The sequence below is a fragment of the Acipenser ruthenus genome, chromosome 21 (assembly GCF_902713425.1).
Source record: "Acipenser ruthenus chromosome 21, fAciRut3.2 maternal haplotype, whole genome shotgun sequence".
Taxonomy (NCBI): Eukaryota; Metazoa; Chordata; class Actinopteri; order Acipenseriformes; family Acipenseridae; genus Acipenser; species Acipenser ruthenus.
The window spans coordinates 12,532,001-12,549,445 of NC_081209.1; the positions used below are offsets into that span (position 1 = coordinate 12,532,001).

A 17,445-nucleotide genomic window follows, 5' to 3' on the forward strand; every position below is an offset into this window, starting at 1 on the left:
AGGAATTATCTCTCAGGTATCCAGCACCTGTTTCTCCTCCGTCCCCCCACCTCCTTTCAATCCCGGAGGTCCGCTTGAGAGTCTCGCATCCTCCTCTCCATCAAGACAAGCAATCTCATCGGAATCTCCAGTTTCCCAGCCATCAGCCTGCGGCACTTTGACCTCACTCAAGTACCCGGAAATAACTTCCTCCTATTCATCAGGACTTCAAAACAGACTTCCAAAAAGTTACAACAAGATCCAGAAGTTCCGCAACCTGGTCCCAGGACCAGACCCCAACCTTCGTCTCGTACCACCCTTCAGCAAAACAATATTCAACTGAATAACTCTCTCTCTGGCCTCCTTCAATCACCACGTAGATTCATGGAGTACGTTCTTGCCCCATCTACCCGTTCCTTCTACTCGACTGCCTGGTCTTCATTTACTCACTTTTGCGAGTAAAAAACAGATCTCTCATACCTCTTTCAACCTACAGCACCTCCTCGCCTTCATCACTCACCTCAGGCTGTCTCTACGTTTATTTAGATGCTACCTAGCGGGCATTCAGTATCAATTTCGCCTCCAATCTTTCTCCTCTTGTCCGTTCTAGAGATGGCGGATCTCTAGAGAGAACGCTCAGATGTATGGAGAAAAGCCTGCTCCCCTCCTCTCCATCAAGTTAACCAATCTCTACAGACCTTCTCCTTTGTCTCATCACTGCTCTCCGGCAAGGATGCTTCAACCTATTCAACGACATCGTCATGGAAACCCTGTGCCGGACCGCCACCTTTGGATTTCTCTGCTGTGCAGAATTCTCAACTCCATCAAATTCCAGCTTCCCAGCTCTAGGCCTCAAGCGCTCAGATCTCTCTCAAATGCCCGGAAACCACTTTATCCTCCACATCAGATCTTCAAAAACGGTCCAATTAAGCCAAGGATTCAGTATTTTCCATCAGATCCCCTCTTCATCGACAGCTCCAGATCTATACTTACGAGATACTGGTTCTCATCCCGTTTATGCACCCTCTTGTCATGGATCGGGCTTTCTTCGAACTATTTCTCCCCTCATTCATTCTGGATCAGAGCAGCTGCCTCCGCGGCAAGGGCAGGAATCAATCAACACTTGATTAAGTCTATGGGGTGTTGGATCTCATCAGCTGTTGAACTTTATATTAGATCATCCTCTGCAGACGTCGCCACAGCTCACCAAGCACTCGTTAGCTTGCCCGGAGTGGGGGGTGCCCTCTCTGCCAGGCCCACCAGAGGTTTCCTCCCTGCAGGTTTTTCCTCTCCACAGTGCGGACGGCTTATAGGCATAGGTTGTCTAATAACATCTCTTGTCTTTTCTAGCTTTTGTCTATGTGTGCGGCTCTGCGATCTCTTTTCTATCCCACGGTGTGGTTCTTGTGGGGAGTCGGGGGTCCTCTTTTGGGGGGAAATGAGTCTCACTCCCCCGGCTGTCCGGGTCGGCCTCTCGTCTCAACCACTGCCGCCCGGCTGTTCCTCGCCGGCCTGAGGGGACCCCTGGCCACATCCTATTCTTCTGCTGCTTATGTGCCAAGCGGTGAGCCGAGGACACCCTGACTGACCTAACCCTCCCTCCCACAGAGCGACACTCGACCAATTGTGCGCCGCCCCTTGGAAGCTCCCGTCCTCGATCGGCAAAGGAATAGCCTGGATTCGAACTCGCGACTTGCAGGCTATAGAGCGTATCCTGCACTCACGTGGAGCGCCTTTACTGGATGCGCCACTTGGGAGTCCAAACTCCTCTCACTCTTAAACTCTCAAAAGACTCGCCCCTCTCAAGCCTCCTAAGCAACCAGAGAAATCCTCTCATCTTGTCTCATTCTTAATATCTCACTCCCAATTTCGCCTCCTCTCAAGCCCTCATAGGCAACCAGTGAATTATTGTTGCTATTTGTAGTTATTGCTGTGACATTGTGATTACTGTTATTTGAAACCATTTTTATACATTAATATCATTGCTGCTATATTAAAACCATATTCTACATTGCATTTATTGCTGCTAACTCTAGACAATTGCTGCTACATTTTAAATTGTTTTTAACTGGAATTGCCTTTGTGTTAATAAACTTTGTATACATTTACTTGGCTTCTGGTTTCTGTAATTGGGAATTGATGCTGCTATTAAACTAAGTCGTTGCCCAATAGAAAAGAACCTTAATTAAGATTTTTCTTTTCTCCTTATTAATATTGGGGAGTGGCGTAGCGGCTACATTTTAAATGTATTCCTTCAGTGACAGATGTTAATATCGGTTACAGCATTGTAGTAGAGAAGTCAAGCCAATAGTCCGAGATACGTTTCATTTCACAGGTCTCTGACACATATTTCCTTGTGTGTTGCAGGGCGCCGTGGCTTCGATGGTTAAAGTGCCTGTCTAGTAAACAGGAGAGCTTGGGTTCAAATCCCAGCGGTGCCTTTGGTTATACTATTTTTCAGCAAAGTTTAGGCTGTGTTTGTGTTACTGTTGGGGAGCATCTCTAACACAGACCAATAATGTCCTATAGTCGCAGGATAAACACTTTTGCCAAAAGAAAAGAGAAAGAGAAACAGTAATAAAATAAAAAAACAAAAGCTGCGACGAGGATGGGATTCAAAACCACGCATGCAGAGCACAATGGATTAGCAGTCCATCGCCTTAACCACTCGGCCACCTCGTCCCCGAAAACTAGTTGCTCAAACAAAAGAGGATGAAACACTAACAGCGCAGGTGTAGAAGCCGCCTAATCTGTCTTAAGGAGCACACTTTATTATGGCAGTTCATTATGATTCATTGTCTGTCATTGTGTTGCAGGTGTGCATTTACACTTTATTATTTTTTTTTTATTTTGTGTTTATATACATGTGTGCTTGTTTATTTTTTAATTTAAATCACGATATAATTTTGTATTTTCACTGCACGATTTATGATTGATTGTGTGTTTGGCTTTTGTTTATTTTCACTAATTTTGAATCACAGCACTTGCCTGGACTGCCTCTCCACCTAATTGACAATTAATGTGTCGCTTTTGAAGCGCATTCCGCACGTGGGTCTTATTATTTTTAATTAACTAAAGGGTTTTAAGAGACGGACAGATTGAGAGAGCAGAGAGAGCTGCAGGGAAAGAGACACGGGAACGCACAGCTGTGGAGACACAGACACAGAGACACAGAGACACAGAGACAGAGAGACAGAGGAGAGAAATGCGAGGAGACAGAAATGAAACTAAAGTAAACCAGAAAGTAATAAAGAACTAAAGGAACAAATACGGGCCCACACCTGAGGGATCTGACCAAGGGACTTGTACAGCAGGTCGCTGCCGCTGAGAGACCCAACTCCGGAAGCAACTGAGAGGGAAGGCGTTGAGTTCGCTGTTTAAGGCGGATTGAGCATTTAGAGGGGAAAAGGTGAATATACCTCCCCCCCTCGCTAAGTGAAGTGTGCAATCTTTTGCTGCTGTGTGTGTGCTTGCTGCATCGCCCTGCTTTCAACAATTTGGATTGCTTAGCCGAAGTTCTTTAAGTTGTGATAGCTACTCCTGTTATGGATATAGATATTTGTCCATTGTTGTTGCTATTGCTGTAGCTAAATCTATATTTGAATTGTGATAATCATTGTGAATACTGCTGGTATTGATCCAACTATTCTTGTTATTGCGACCAATATTTCGTTTTTATGTTTTATATATGTGCTTGGCCATTTTAGTATATTTTAATCTGATTGTTTTAATAATTTAAATGAATCCATTTCATGATTTATTGTCTGGCTTCCTTGTCTGCATTTCCACGGTGTTGCTACCCCGGTATTACGAACCTGTCCTAGTGACACCTGTAACAATTCCGCAGGGCCTGGGGGCTGTTCCGTTTTTGATGCGACAGCGTTGATAACAAAGAAATTCCTTGCCAGCCATACAGCCTCCTCCATCAACGAATCTGGTGGTCTAGTGGTTAGGATTTGGCGCTCTCACCGCTGCGGCCCGGGTTCGATTCCCGGTCAGGGAAGTTCTTTTATGCCTATTATTATTCCGATTAAAACCACTCTCTTACTCTTCATTAATCAGATGTAGATATGTCTAATTCCTGGCTGTGGCCCGACTGCATTCAATTAAAAGCGCATCCTTTATATTATTACAGAGACTTTGCACATTGATTCACAACCCCTTTTGGCATTATCATCTTCTCAGACTGCAGAAAAGGAGTTTACAATTGCTCGTTCCAAGCGAGAGGACAGCTGTAGTCTAACGACCCCCCTCTACACAATCACACAGTTAACACAATAAGTACCGACTAAAAAGAGTCACGGATTATCCTACGCACCCTCTCATTCAGTGCTCCAGTGCCGTGACGCGCAACAAATCGGTAGGTGTGTTCAAGTACCTGTAACTCAAAAACGGAAAGAGCTAGGCACGCAGTCCACATACCAAACGAAAGAGGAGGCTCCACGATTTCCCGTGATATCTAACACGCCCAGGTGTCTTGTTCCTAGAATAACCTACAGCGTCCAGAATACAGTGGTGCCTTCACTTGCTAGGAGACAGCTGTGCGCATTGGGCGTCTTATCCATCTTGCATAAACAACACATTATGCCAAACGATGGCTAGAGGTAAAGGAAAAGCAAAATAAAGTGTTCCTATACACATTTTTATTCATTCATTTACTCCACGTGTTAGTTATATGTCGTTTTATTGCTGGGGTCCGGTCGTGTCCTTATGAGGGTCAAATGGAGGAATTTGTATTTGAAAGTGTATTTTCACTTGTAAAGATGCAACGTGTTTAATTGTTAAGCAAATGTTTCTTATTTTAAATGAGCAATGCCGATGTTATTAAAACAGTTTCTAAATCTACATGTGTAATACATATATTGTCAATGAACATGTGTCTTATTTGAATGTGAGCAGTGTTTGTGGTGCACGATTGGGTGCTGATAGTGCAGTTTTCGAGACCTGCTGCCAGTATGAACCAAGAAATGAAACGTCGCATTTTGGATTCAAACTGGAGAAACTGATGTTTGTTGAAGGACTGTGTGCAATCAGAACGGGGAGAAAGCCTTGCGGTCCAGGGGTTGTCAGCAGTAGGGGATTTAACACCTGGGAGCTGAGGATGTTACAGCCATTCATCTCCAGGGTGCTCAGCAGAGGTTCCATGTTGTAAAGGTTAGCACTCTGGACTCTGAATCCAGCCATCCGGGTTCAAGTCTCGGTGTGACCTCAATTTAACCATATGTTTTGATCATGTGAACTACCAAATGTCATATATCTAGACAAAGAGGGTACAATCGGTCATATAAAATACAATGGAGATTCCGATATCTGAGGTCGGAAATTGTTTAATAACAAGTAATACGCATTTTCAAGTGTTTCAGATTAATTTCAGAAATGTCGCACGCTTAATTTTACAGTCCTGCATTGCGTAGAGAATGACAGTAAAGGCAATAATGTCCCTGATAGGTTTCATTTCACAGGTCTCTGACACATATTTCTTTGCGTGTGGCAGGGCGCCGTGGCTTAGCTGGTTAAAGCGCCTGTCTAGTAAACAGGAGATCCTGGGTTCAAATCCCAGCGGTGCCTTTGGTTATACTATTTTTCAGCAAAGTTTAGGCTGTTTTTGTGTTACTGTTGGGGAACATCTCTAACACAGACCAATACTGTCCCATAGTCGCAGGATAAACACTTTTGCCAAAAAAACGAGAAAGAGAAACAGTAATAAAAAAAAAAAGCTACGACGAGGATGGGATTCGAACCCACGCGTGCAGAGCACAATGGATTAGCAGTCCATCGCTTTAACCACTAGGCCACCTCGTCCCCGAAAACCAGTTGCTCAAACCAAAGAGGATGAAACACTCACTATTTGTTCACAGCGCGGGTGTAGAAGCCGTCTAATCTATCCTAAGGAGCACACTTTATTATGGCAGTTCATTATGATTCATTGTCTGTCATTGTGTTGCAGGTGTGCATTTACAATTTATTATTTTTTTTAATATTTTGTGTTTATATACATGCATGTTTGTTTTTTTTTTTATTTAAATCACGATATGATTTTGTATTTTCACTGCACGATTTATTATTGATTGTGTGTTTGGCTATTGTTTATTTTCACTAATTTTGAATCACGGCACTTGCCTGGACTGCCTCTCCACCTAATTGACAATTAATGTGTCGCTTTTGAAGCGCATTCCGCACGTGGGTCTTATTATTTTTAATTAAATAAATGGTTTTAAGAGACAGACAGATTGAGAGAGCTCCAAGCAAAGAGACACGGGAACGCACAGCAGTGGAGACACAGGAGAGAAATTATTATTATTTGTTTATTTAGCAGACACCTTTATCCAAGGCGACTTACAGAGACTAGGGTGTAAGAACTATGCATCAGCTGCAGAGTCACTTACAACTACGTCTCACCTGAAAGACGGAGCACAAGGAGGTTAAGTGACTTGCTCAGGGTCACACAATGAGTCAGTGGCTGAGGTGGGATTTGAACGGGGGACCTCCTGGTTACAAGGCCTTTTCTTTAACCACTGGACCACACAGCCCCCACAGAAAGGCGAGGAGACAGAAATGAAACTCAAGTAAACCAGAAAGTAATAAAGAACTAAAGGAACAAATACGGGCCCACAGCTGAGGGATCTGACCAAGGGACTTGTACAGCAGGTCGCTGCCGCTGAGAGACCCAACTCCGGAAGCAACTGAGAGGGAAGGCGTTGAGTTCGCTGTTTAAGGCGGATTGAGCATTTAGAGGGGAAGAGGCGAATATACCTCCCCCCTCGCTAAGTGAAGTGTGCAATCTTTTGCTGCTGTGTGTGTGCTTGCTGCATCGCCCTGCTTTCAACAATTTGGATTGCTTAGCCGAAGTTCTTTTATTTTGTTTTACTTTCTTAGAGAAACGTCTCCAGTGACGGCCCTCACTAACCAGAGCTGTTGTAGCCTATTCGAGTCTCAGCTAATGCCACAGTGGAGCACAGAGAAGACGGCTTTGGGACTTTCTATTGTTGTAAACTTTTCTTATTGATTGCTGCTGTTAGACAATTACATTACGTTTGTTGCTGTAACCATTTCCAACGTTACTGATATTGATATATAGCAGGTTATTTCTGTAGCCGAACCTATATTTAAGTTGTGATAGCTACTCCTGTTATGGCTATAGCTATTTGCCCATTGTTGTTGCTATTGCTGTAGCTAAATCTATATTTGAATTGTGATAATCATTGTGAATACTGCTGCTATTGATCCAACTATTCTTGTTATTGCGACCAATATTTCGTTTTTATGTTTTATATATGTGCTTGGACATTTTAGTATATTTTAATCTGATTGTTTTAATAATTTAAATGAATCCCTTTCATGATTTATTGTCTGGCTTCCTTGTCTGCATTTCCACGGTGTTGCTACCCCGGTATTACGAACCTGTCCTAGTGATACCTGTAACAATTGCGCAGGGCCTGGGGGCTGTTCCGTTTTTGATGCGACAGCGTTGATAGCAAAGAAATTCCTGGCCAGCCGTACAAACTCCTTCAGCAACGTCCCTGGTGGTCTAGTGGTTAGGATTCGGCGCTCTCACCGCCGCGGCCCGGGTTCGATTCCCGGTCAGGGAAGTTCTTTTATGCCTATTATTATTCCGATTAAAACCACTCTCTTACTCTTCATTAATCAGATGTAGATATGTCTAATTCTTGGCTGTGGCCCGACTGCATTCAATTAAAAGCGCATCAATTATATTATTATTATAGAGACTTTGCACATTGATTCACAACCCCTTTTGGCATTATTTTCTTCTCAGACTGCAGAAAAGGAGTTTACAATTGCTCGTTACAAGCGAGAGGACAGCTGTAGTCTAACGACCCCCCTCTACACAATCACACAGTTAACACAATAAGTACCGACTAAAAAGAGTCACGGGATTATCCTACGTACCCTCTCATTCAGTGCTCCAGTGCTGTGACGCGCAGCAAATCGGTAGGTGCGTTCAAGTACCTGTAACTCAAAAACGGAAAGAGCTAGGCACGCAGTCCACATACCAAACGAAAGAGGAGGCTCCACGATTTCCCGTGATATCTAACACGCCCAGGTGTCTTGTTCCTAGAATAAACTACAGCGTCCAGAATACAGTGGTGCCTTCACTTGCTAGGAGACAGCTGTGCGCATTAGGCGTCTTATCCATCTTGCATAAACAACACATTATGCCAAACGATGGCTAGAAGTAAAGGAAAAGCAAAATAAAGTGTTCCTATACACATTTTTATTCATTCATTTACTCCACGTGTTAGTTATATGTCGTTTTATTGCTGGGGTCCGGTCGTGTCCTTATGAGGGTCAAATGGAGGAATTTGTATTTGAAAGTGTATTTTCACTTGTAAAGATGCAACGTGTTTAATTGTTAAGCAAATGTTTCTTATTTTAAATGAGCAATGCCGATGTTATTAAAACAGTTTCTAAATCTACATGTGTAATACATATATTGTCAATGAACATGTGTCATATTTGAATGTGAGCAGTGTTTGTGGTGCACGATTGGGTGCTGATAGTGCAGTTTTCGAGACCTGCTGCCAGTATGAACCAAGAAATGAAACGTCGCATTTTGGATTCAAACTGGAGAAATTGATGTTTGTTGAAGGACTGTGTGCAATCAGAACGGGGAGAAAGCCTTGCGGTCCAGGGGTTGTCAGCAGTAGGGGATTTAACACCTGGGAGCTGAGGATTGTAATGTTGTTAGAATACTGTGGCACTGTTTGAGTCCAGTCCATGTTTTGAGTGAAGTAACGTAGCTGATTGTTACGTCACTCCAGTCCGGGTTTTGGGATATAGCGGGAAGTTGCAGTTGCAAGCTGGAAGCAAAAAGTTGTTTGTTTTAGGTTTAACAATTAAATGAATACAGGTTATGAATACTCATCATATTGCCTTTGGATTGTTCTTCTCAACACACAAGAACTCTATATTTGGCGACGAGGATATCTGAACAACGCAACACGTGAGTTATAAATAAATAAATAAATAAATAAATATATACGACCACGAAATGGCGGCTGCAGCTGGACTTCCTCCGTTTCCTTCATTTGACATACACAGTGACCCTAGCTCACTCGGGCTCCACTGGACTAAGTGGATTCAAAGATTTCAGAACTTCATTATTGCGTTAAACATTAAAGACAACAAACAAAAGAAAGCTATGCTTTTACATTACACTGGACCTGATGTGTTTGATGTTTTTGAGACGTTGCCAGAAACCGGGGGAGTGGATGCTTATGATACTGCAGTAACGAAACTGACTGAGTACTTTTCGCTGAAAAAAAACACTGAATATGAAACATACGTTTTTCGTCAGGCGAAACAGATGGCAGATGAAACCCTTGATGCATATCATACGAGACTCAGACACCTGGCAGAAACATGCGAGTTTGCAAGTATAAAAAGGGAAATCAAATCTCAAATTATTTTAAGCTGCACATCCACGCATTTAAGAAGGAGAGCGCTACGAAATGCTGACATGACACTGAAAGAACTGCTGGACACAGGAAGGGCTATGGAATTCTCAGAACTTCATGCAAAAAGTATAGAAGAAACAAAACAGCAATTTCAAAACGCAATGCCTGTGAATTCCATTCAACACAACAAACGTCAATTCACCAGAGAAGCATACACCAACAGGGCACCTGACAATAATAAATGCAACAACTGTGGAGGCAGCTACCCTCACAGAGGAGGACAGGCCTTTTGCCCTGCTAAAGGCAAAACATGCAGAGCATGTGGAAAACTGAATCATTTTGAAAAATGCTGCCGTTCAAAACTACACTTGCCCACCACAAAGAACCCTGGAAAGCAACATATAAAGTCCAAAGTGCATGAAGTGCATGTAAGTGATGACTCTTCCAGCAAAACTGACAGAAGATCAAGTTCAGATGATGAATGCCTTTACACTGTGTATACCATTAACCCAAAACAACCTCTTACCAAGATTATTGTTGAGAACACTGCTATTGATGTCATTGTGGACTCCGGTGCCAGCGTGAACATAATGGATGAAACTGCCTACACCAAACTACAAGACAAGGTACAACTCCAGCGCGCAAACATTAAAATTTGCACATATGGATCTCGCACAGCCCTACCACTGTTGGGAAAATTCTGCACTACAGTTAGCAACAGCACAAAAATTGTCCCTACTGTTTTCTACATTGTCAAAGGGCACTATGGCTCGTTGTTGAGCTGCCAGACAGCCACTGAACTTGGACTTTTAAAAATAATTAATTCAGTGTCACATACAACTGCAAAGGTCCACCCACCATTCTTAGAGTCACTCTTGACACAACATGCAAATATCTTTGAAGGAATTGGAAAGTTAAAAGATTTCCAAGTCAAGCTGCATGTCAACCCTGACATTCCACCAGTTGTCCAGCCACATCGAAGAATTCCTTTCCACATACGTAAAAAAGTCTGCTTGAAAGTCAGGACATTATAGAAAGAATAAGTGGTCCAACACCCTGGGTATCGCCAATTGTTGTGGCTCCCAAACCCAAAGACCCAGACAGAGTTCGTATTTGCATTGATATGAGATTACCAAACACAGCCATTCTGCGAGAACGCCACTTGACTCCCACAGTAGATGACCTAATCCATGACCTCAATGGAGCAGTGGTATTCTCTAAGCTTGATTTAAATGCTGGATACCACCAGCTTGAGCTAGCACCAGAATCAAGATACATTACCACGTTCACCACTCATGTTGGTCTGTGGCACTACAAGAGATTGAACTTTGGGATTTCATCTGCTGCTGAGCTATTTCAAAACACCATCCAGCAGGTCTTGCAAGGAATTCCAAATGTCAGAAACATCAGTGATGACATAATAGTATTTGGGAAGACTCCAGAAGACCATGACAAGAGTCTCAAAGCTGTGTTCCAAAGACTGCAAGAAAATCACCTCACCCTAAACAAAAACAAATGTGAGTATAACAAATCTAAACTAGAATTTTATGGATACATTTTCTCAAAAGAAGGCATATCTGCAGACCCCCAAAAAATTGAGGCTATAATGAACATGAGAGCCCCAACCAGTACCACAGAAGTACGCAGTTTACTTGGCATGGTAACCTACTGTGCACGTTTTATTCCAGATTTTGCTACAACATCACAACCCCTTCGTGAACTTACAAAGAAAGACAAATTGTGGTGCTGGAATTCAAAACACGATTTTGCTTTAGGTGAATTGAAACGGCAGTTGACAAGCCACAAGACAATGGCATATTTTGACCAAACTAAAGACACAACCATTCTTGTAGATGCTAGTCCGGTTGGTTTAGGTGCCATTCTCAGCCAACAAGCACCAGACAGCAGAATCACAAACATAATCGCATATGCTAGTAGAGCTCTCACTCCTGTAGAACAACGATACTCTCAAATAGAACGGGAAGCACTAGCAATCATCTGGGCATGTGAACACTTTCACCTGTACTTATACGGATCTGATTTCACTGTGATCACGGATCATAAACCACTGGAGTACATCTTCAACAACCCAAAAGCAACACCACCCGCTAAAGTGATCCACCAAGCTGGAAAGGATAACCCTGCTGACTACATGTCAAGGCATCCCATATCACACATGTCATCACACAACACGCAAGCTAGCACGATTGCGGAAGAGTACATAAGTTTCATTGCTGATCACACGGTCCCCAAGGCGATGACCATGCTAGAAGTGAAACAAGAGACCAAGCAAGACCCTACGCTACAAAGGCTAGCAGATTTAATTCAGAAAGGAAATTGGCATGACATTAATAAAACTCCTGACACACTCACAAATATTGACTTTACCACACTTAAAGCTTTCTATCCCCTGCGCAATGAGCTTACCACCAATGCAGATGCGGACATCATACTCAGAGGCAACAGACTCGTTATACCAACCTCGTTGCAGTCTAGAGCACTAGCTTTAGCTCATGAAGGCCATCTAGGCACAGTCAAGACAAAACAACTAATAAGAGACAAAGTGTGGTTTCCAGGCATTGATAAAAGTGTAGAAAATCTAATCCACAACTGCATCCCATGCCAAGCTGCTGTGCCACAAACACACATGGAACCTCTTCAAATGTCTGAACTTCCAAAAGGACAGTGGTTTCAAGTGGCCATTGATTTCACAGGACCTTTTCCTTCTGGGGATTATCTGCTTGTTGTGTTAGATGAATACTCCCGCTACCCAGAGGTAGAAATTGTTAAGTCCACGTCAGCAAATACAATCATTCCAAAACTGGACAAGATTTTCTCATCTTTTGGAATTCCGCAGGTTGTCAATACTGACAATGGTCCTCCTTTCAATAGCCAAGAGTTCAAAAACTTTTCTACCTACCTTGGTTTCAAACACAGAAGAATTACACCCTACTGGCCAAGAGCAAATACAGAGGTGGAACGTTTTATGAGAACACTTAAAAAGACAGTTTCTGCCACACATTCCGAGGGCAAGCCATGGAAACAACATCTTTTCAAGTTTCTCAGGAACTATAGAGCTGCACCGCATATCACCACGAAACTGACCCCAGCTGAACTGATGTTTTGCAGAAAAATCAACACTACACTTCCCAGCCTGCACCATCAAACTGAAGACACATCACTTCGAGACACCGATCGAAAAGCGAAGCAACACATGAAGACATATGCAGATTGTCACAACAATGCACATCCTTTGGACATCAAAATAGGTGACACGGTACTTTACCGCCAACTGCACAAAGGTAAACTATCCACCCCATTCCATAGCACACCATACCAGGTGGTCGACATCAAAGGATCAATGCTTACAGCTGAAAATCACGGACACCGTGTCACTAGAAATTCATCACACTTCAAAGTGGTCAAAACCCCAAACAAGGATTTACCTGCCATGGAAGAGGTAGGGGATGTCCCCCAGACAACATGCACCAATTTAGGAGGAGGCAGAGAGAATTCAGTACTCCAGCGTGATCAACAAATCCCATCACATGAAAGACATTACCCTTCAAGATAAACTCGAAGACCTCCAAGATATCTGATTAAAGAAATTTGATTTAATGGACTTTCCAGAAATCACACAAATTACAGTTTCAATGACTTTAAAGAAAGGGCTTATAAATATATATATATATATTGTGAGCGAAAGTGCTCTATTTTGTAAGACTCTGACTGAATGTGCTATTCCAAAGATTGAGTCGGAAACAGAAATGGCGAACCAATAGGTGAGATTTTATTTACAAAGAAAACAAAAGTAGAGACAAAACTAAATATGAGCACCAAAATAAAAACTAACCCAGGTCTGGGCACTAACTCACTTTTCAAGCCCTGACTATTGATTAGGGAGTGGCTGATCCACACCCTAATAATAAAGAAGAACTGTACACACAAACATAATGCAATTAAATCCCATAAAGATTTACTTGAAGTCCACTGGTACATGCACCTTTTCTTTTCAGTCTTTTAAGTGTCCACACGTGGTGCACTTAGTCCAGTAAACAAAAAGAAACACAGCATCTCTTTCTTGTTCCTGGGTAATCACGTTGGCTTGTCAGCCTTTCCACCATTTGAGTATAGGAATATGTATTCCGGTTGTAGAGCTTGTACTCACAGCTTGTTGTAGCGTTGCAGGTAAGTTTACATCCAACTTCAGAGCCGTGTCTTCAGTATTACTGTTCCGTCCTTTGCGTTGGATTGCGTACACCCAAACGCGTCTTTTTTTTAAACAGCGCACCTCGCTGTATTCACGTATTTCATCGTCCTTTGAAGACTGTCCCTTACAGCCTCTGCTCGCTGTATAACTGTATAACCGTACCACCGTATCACCGTTTAGTTTCGTACTAACAATATTTTCCACTCTTTGGCCCCCACAGGCACGTCCTGCTAGGATTTTCTTTATAATGTGTAAAAACAATCCAACACACAGGTCTCACTGCCGTACCACCACCAACCCTTGCTACAAAACACTCCCCTTTTATTTACCCAGAATCCCGCCGTTACAGAGCCCCTGAGTTCCAGGAACTAGGGGAATTGTAGTCTTTTAAGCGGCAGCCATTTTAAAACAAACGAAAAGGAAATCTTGTGACCAACAGTACAGTTATCGCTGTTCTTTAAATAGAAATCCCTACTATTTCTATCGGGACTAACCCCCGATAACCCACTATTTATCACAATATATATATATATATATATATATATATATATATATATATATATATATATATATATATATATATATATATATATATATATATGTACATCTATTATCTTGTTAAAACAAGGGAGAGATGTAATGTTGTTATAATACTGTGGCGCTGTTTGAGTCTAGTCCATGTTTTGAGTGAAGTAACGTAGCTGATTGTTACGTCACTCCAGTCCGGGTTTTGGGATATAGCGGGAAGTTGCAGTTGCAAGCTGGAAGCAAAAAGTTGTTTGTTTTAGGTTTAACAATTAAATGAATACAGGTTATGAATACTCATCATACTGCCTTTGGATTGTTCTTCTCAACACACAAGAACACTATAAGGATGTTACAGCCATTCATCTCCAGGGTGCTCAGCAGAGGTTCCATGTTGTAAAGGTTAGCACTCTGGACTCTGAATCCAGCCATCCGAGTTCAAGTCTCGGTGTGACCTCAATTTCACTATATGTTTTGCTCGTGTGAACTACCAAATGTCATATATCTAGACAAAGAGGGTACAATCGGTCATATAAAATACAATGCAGATTCCGATATCTGAGGTCGGAAATTGTTTAATAACAAGTAATACGCATTTTCAAGTGTTTCAGATTAATTTCAGAAATGTCGCGCGCTTAATTTTACAGTCCTGCATTGCAGTAGAGAATGACAGTAAAGGCAATAATGTCCCTGATAGGTTTCATTTCACAGGTCTCTGACACATATTTCTTTGCGTGTGGCAGGGCGCCGTGGCTTAGATGGTTAAAGCGCCTGTCTAGTAAACAGGAGATCCTGGGTTCAAATCCCAGCGGTGCCTTTGGTTATACTATTTTTCAGCAAAGTTTAGGCTGTTTTTGTGTTACTGTTGGGGAACATCTCTAACACAGACCAATACTGTCCTATAGTCGCAGGATAAACACTTTTGCCAAAAAAAAGAGAACGAGAAACAGTAATAATAATAATAAAAAAAGCTACGACGAGGATGGGATTCGAACCCACGCGTGCAGAGCACAATGGATTAGCAGTCCATCGCCTTAACCACTCGGCCACCTCGTCCCCAAAAACCAGTTGCTCAAACCAAAGAGGATGAAACACTCACTATTTGTTCACAGCGCGGGTGTAGAAGCCGTCTAATCTCTCCTAAGGAGCACACTTTATTATGGCAGTTCATTATGATTCATTGTCTGTCATTGTGTTGCAGGTGTGCATTTACACTTTATTATTTTTTTTATTATTATTTTGTGTTTATATACATGCGTGCTTGTTTTTTTTATTTAAATCACGATATGATTTTGTATTTTCACTGCATGTTTTATTATTGATTGTGTGTTTGGCTATTGTTTATTTTCACTAATTTTGAATCACGGCACTTGTGTGGAGTAATGGTTAGAGCTCTGGACCCTTGACCGGAGGGTTGTGGGTTCAATCCCCAGTGGGGGACAATGCTGTTGTACCCTTGAGCAAGGTACTTTACCTAGATTGCTCCAGTAAAAACCCAACTATATAAATGGGTAACTGTATGTAAAAATAATGTGATAATTGGAAGTTGCACTGGTTAAGGGCGTCTGCTAAGAAATAAGTAATAATAACTTGCCTAGACTGCCTCTCCACCTAATTGACAATTAATATGTTGCTTTTAAAGCGCATTCCGCACGTGGGTCTTATTATTTTTAATTAAATAAATGGTTTTAAGAGACGGACAGATTGAGAGAGCAGAGCGAGCTCCAGGCAAAGAGACACGGGAACGCACAGCTGTGGAGACACGGACACAGAGGCGAGAAATTACCTGAGGGATCTGAGCAAGGGACTTGTACAGCAGGTCGCTGCCGCTGAGAGACCCAACTCCGGAAGCAACTGAGAGGGAAGGCGTTGAGTTCGCTGTTTAAGGCGGATTGAGCATTTAGAGGGGAAGAGGCGAATATACCTCCCCCCTCGCTAAGTGAAGTGTGCAATCTTTTGCTGCTGTGTGTGTGCTTGCTGCATCGCCCTGCTTTCAACAATTTGGATTGCTTAGCCGAAGTTCTTTAATTTTGTTTTACTTTCTTAGAGAAACGTCTCCAGTGACGGCCCTCACTAACCAGAGCTGTTGTAGCCTATTCGAGTCTCAGCTAATGCCACCGTGGAACACAGAGAAGACGGCTTTGGGACTTTCTATTGTTGTAAACTTTTCTTATTGATTGCTGCTGTTAGACAATTACATTACGTTTGTTGCTGTAACCATTTCCAACGTTACTGATATTGATATATAGCAGGTTATTTCTGTAGCCGAACCTATATTTAAGTTGTGATAGCTACTCCTGTTATGGCTATAGCTATTTGCCCATTGTTGTTGCTATTGCTGTAGCTAAATCTATATTTGAATTGTGATAATCATTGTGAATACTGCTGCTATTGATCCAACTATTCTTGTTATTGCGACCAATATTTCGTTTTTATGTTTTATATATGTGCTTGGCCATTTTAGTATATTTTAATCTGATTGTTTTAATAATTTAAATGAATCCCTTTCATGATTTATTGTCTGGCTTCCTTGTCTGCATTTCCACGGTGTTGCTACCCCGGTATTACGAACCTGTCCTAGTGACACCTGTAACAATTGCGCAGGGCCTGGGGGCTGTTCCGTTTTTGATGCAACAGCGTTGATAGCAAAGAAATTCCTGGCCAGCCGTACAATCTCCTTCAGCAACGTCCCTGGTGGTCTAGTGGTTAGGCTTCGGCGCTCTCACCGCAGCGGCCCGGGTTCGATTCCCGGTCAGGGAAGTTCTTTTATGCCTATTATTATTCCGATTAAAACCACTCTCTTACTCTTCATTAATCAGATGTAGATATGTTTACATACAAATTAACCAATAACATTGAATGGGCACGAATGCAATTCAAGCCCACTAAATCAAGGAGCATCTCTATAATTAAAGGCAAAGTAGTAGATAAAACATTCTTCATTAATGGTGAGGCAATACCAACAGTGTCTGAGAAGCCAGTGAAGAGTCTTGGGAGATGGTACGACGGGGATCTAAAGGACACAGTTCGTGTGGGAGAAGTTAGACAACAAGCAGTGGAAGGGTTGAAGAGCATAGACAGCTGCGCTCTACCAGGTAAACTAAAACTCTGGTGCTTTCAGTTTGGTCTACTGCCGAGGTTGCTGTGGCCACTGACTGTGTACGAGGTTTCTTTGACAACAGTAGAGAAGCTGGAAGCTTTAATCAGTTCATACATCAGGAAATGGTTGGGAGTTACACGCTGCCTCAGCAGAGTGGGACTTTATGGTAAAGGAATACTGCAGCTACCAGTCTCTGCTCTAACCGAGGAGTTTAA

General features: G+C 42.4%; 8 non-coding genes across 8 annotated transcripts; 5 read left to right on the top strand and 3 right to left on the bottom strand.

Annotated features, from left to right (window-relative positions):
- Positions 1 to 2,346: 2,346 nt before the first annotated feature.
- trnat-agu (transfer RNA threonine (anticodon AGU)) lies at positions 2,347 to 2,420 on the top strand. The gene has a single exon. It is a non-coding gene; the product is annotated as a tRNA-Thr (tRNA).
- Positions 2,421 to 2,579: 159 nt separating this feature from the next.
- On the bottom strand, positions 2,580 to 2,661 carry trnas-gcu (transfer RNA serine (anticodon GCU)). Its single transcript has one exon. It is a non-coding gene; the product is annotated as a tRNA-Ser (tRNA).
- A 2,812-nt stretch (positions 2,662 to 5,473) lies between these two features.
- Positions 5,474 to 5,547, top strand: trnat-agu (transfer RNA threonine (anticodon AGU)). Its single transcript has one exon. It is a non-coding gene; the product is annotated as a tRNA-Thr (tRNA).
- Positions 5,548 to 5,699: 152 nt separating this feature from the next.
- trnas-gcu (transfer RNA serine (anticodon GCU)) lies at positions 5,700 to 5,781 on the bottom strand. The gene has a single exon. It is a non-coding gene; the product is annotated as a tRNA-Ser (tRNA).
- Positions 5,782 to 7,496: 1,715 nt separating this feature from the next.
- On the top strand, positions 7,497 to 7,568 carry trnae-cuc (transfer RNA glutamic acid (anticodon CUC)). Its single transcript has one exon. It is a non-coding gene; the product is annotated as a tRNA-Glu (tRNA).
- A 7,305-nt stretch (positions 7,569 to 14,873) lies between these two features.
- On the top strand, positions 14,874 to 14,947 carry trnat-agu (transfer RNA threonine (anticodon AGU)). Its single transcript has one exon. It is a non-coding gene; the product is annotated as a tRNA-Thr (tRNA).
- A 157-nt stretch (positions 14,948 to 15,104) lies between these two features.
- trnas-gcu (transfer RNA serine (anticodon GCU)) lies at positions 15,105 to 15,186 on the bottom strand. Its single transcript has one exon. It is a non-coding gene; the product is annotated as a tRNA-Ser (tRNA).
- Positions 15,187 to 16,818: 1,632 nt separating this feature from the next.
- trnae-cuc (transfer RNA glutamic acid (anticodon CUC)) lies at positions 16,819 to 16,890 on the top strand. The gene has a single exon. It is a non-coding gene; the product is annotated as a tRNA-Glu (tRNA).
- Positions 16,891 to 17,445: the final 555 nt, after the last annotated feature.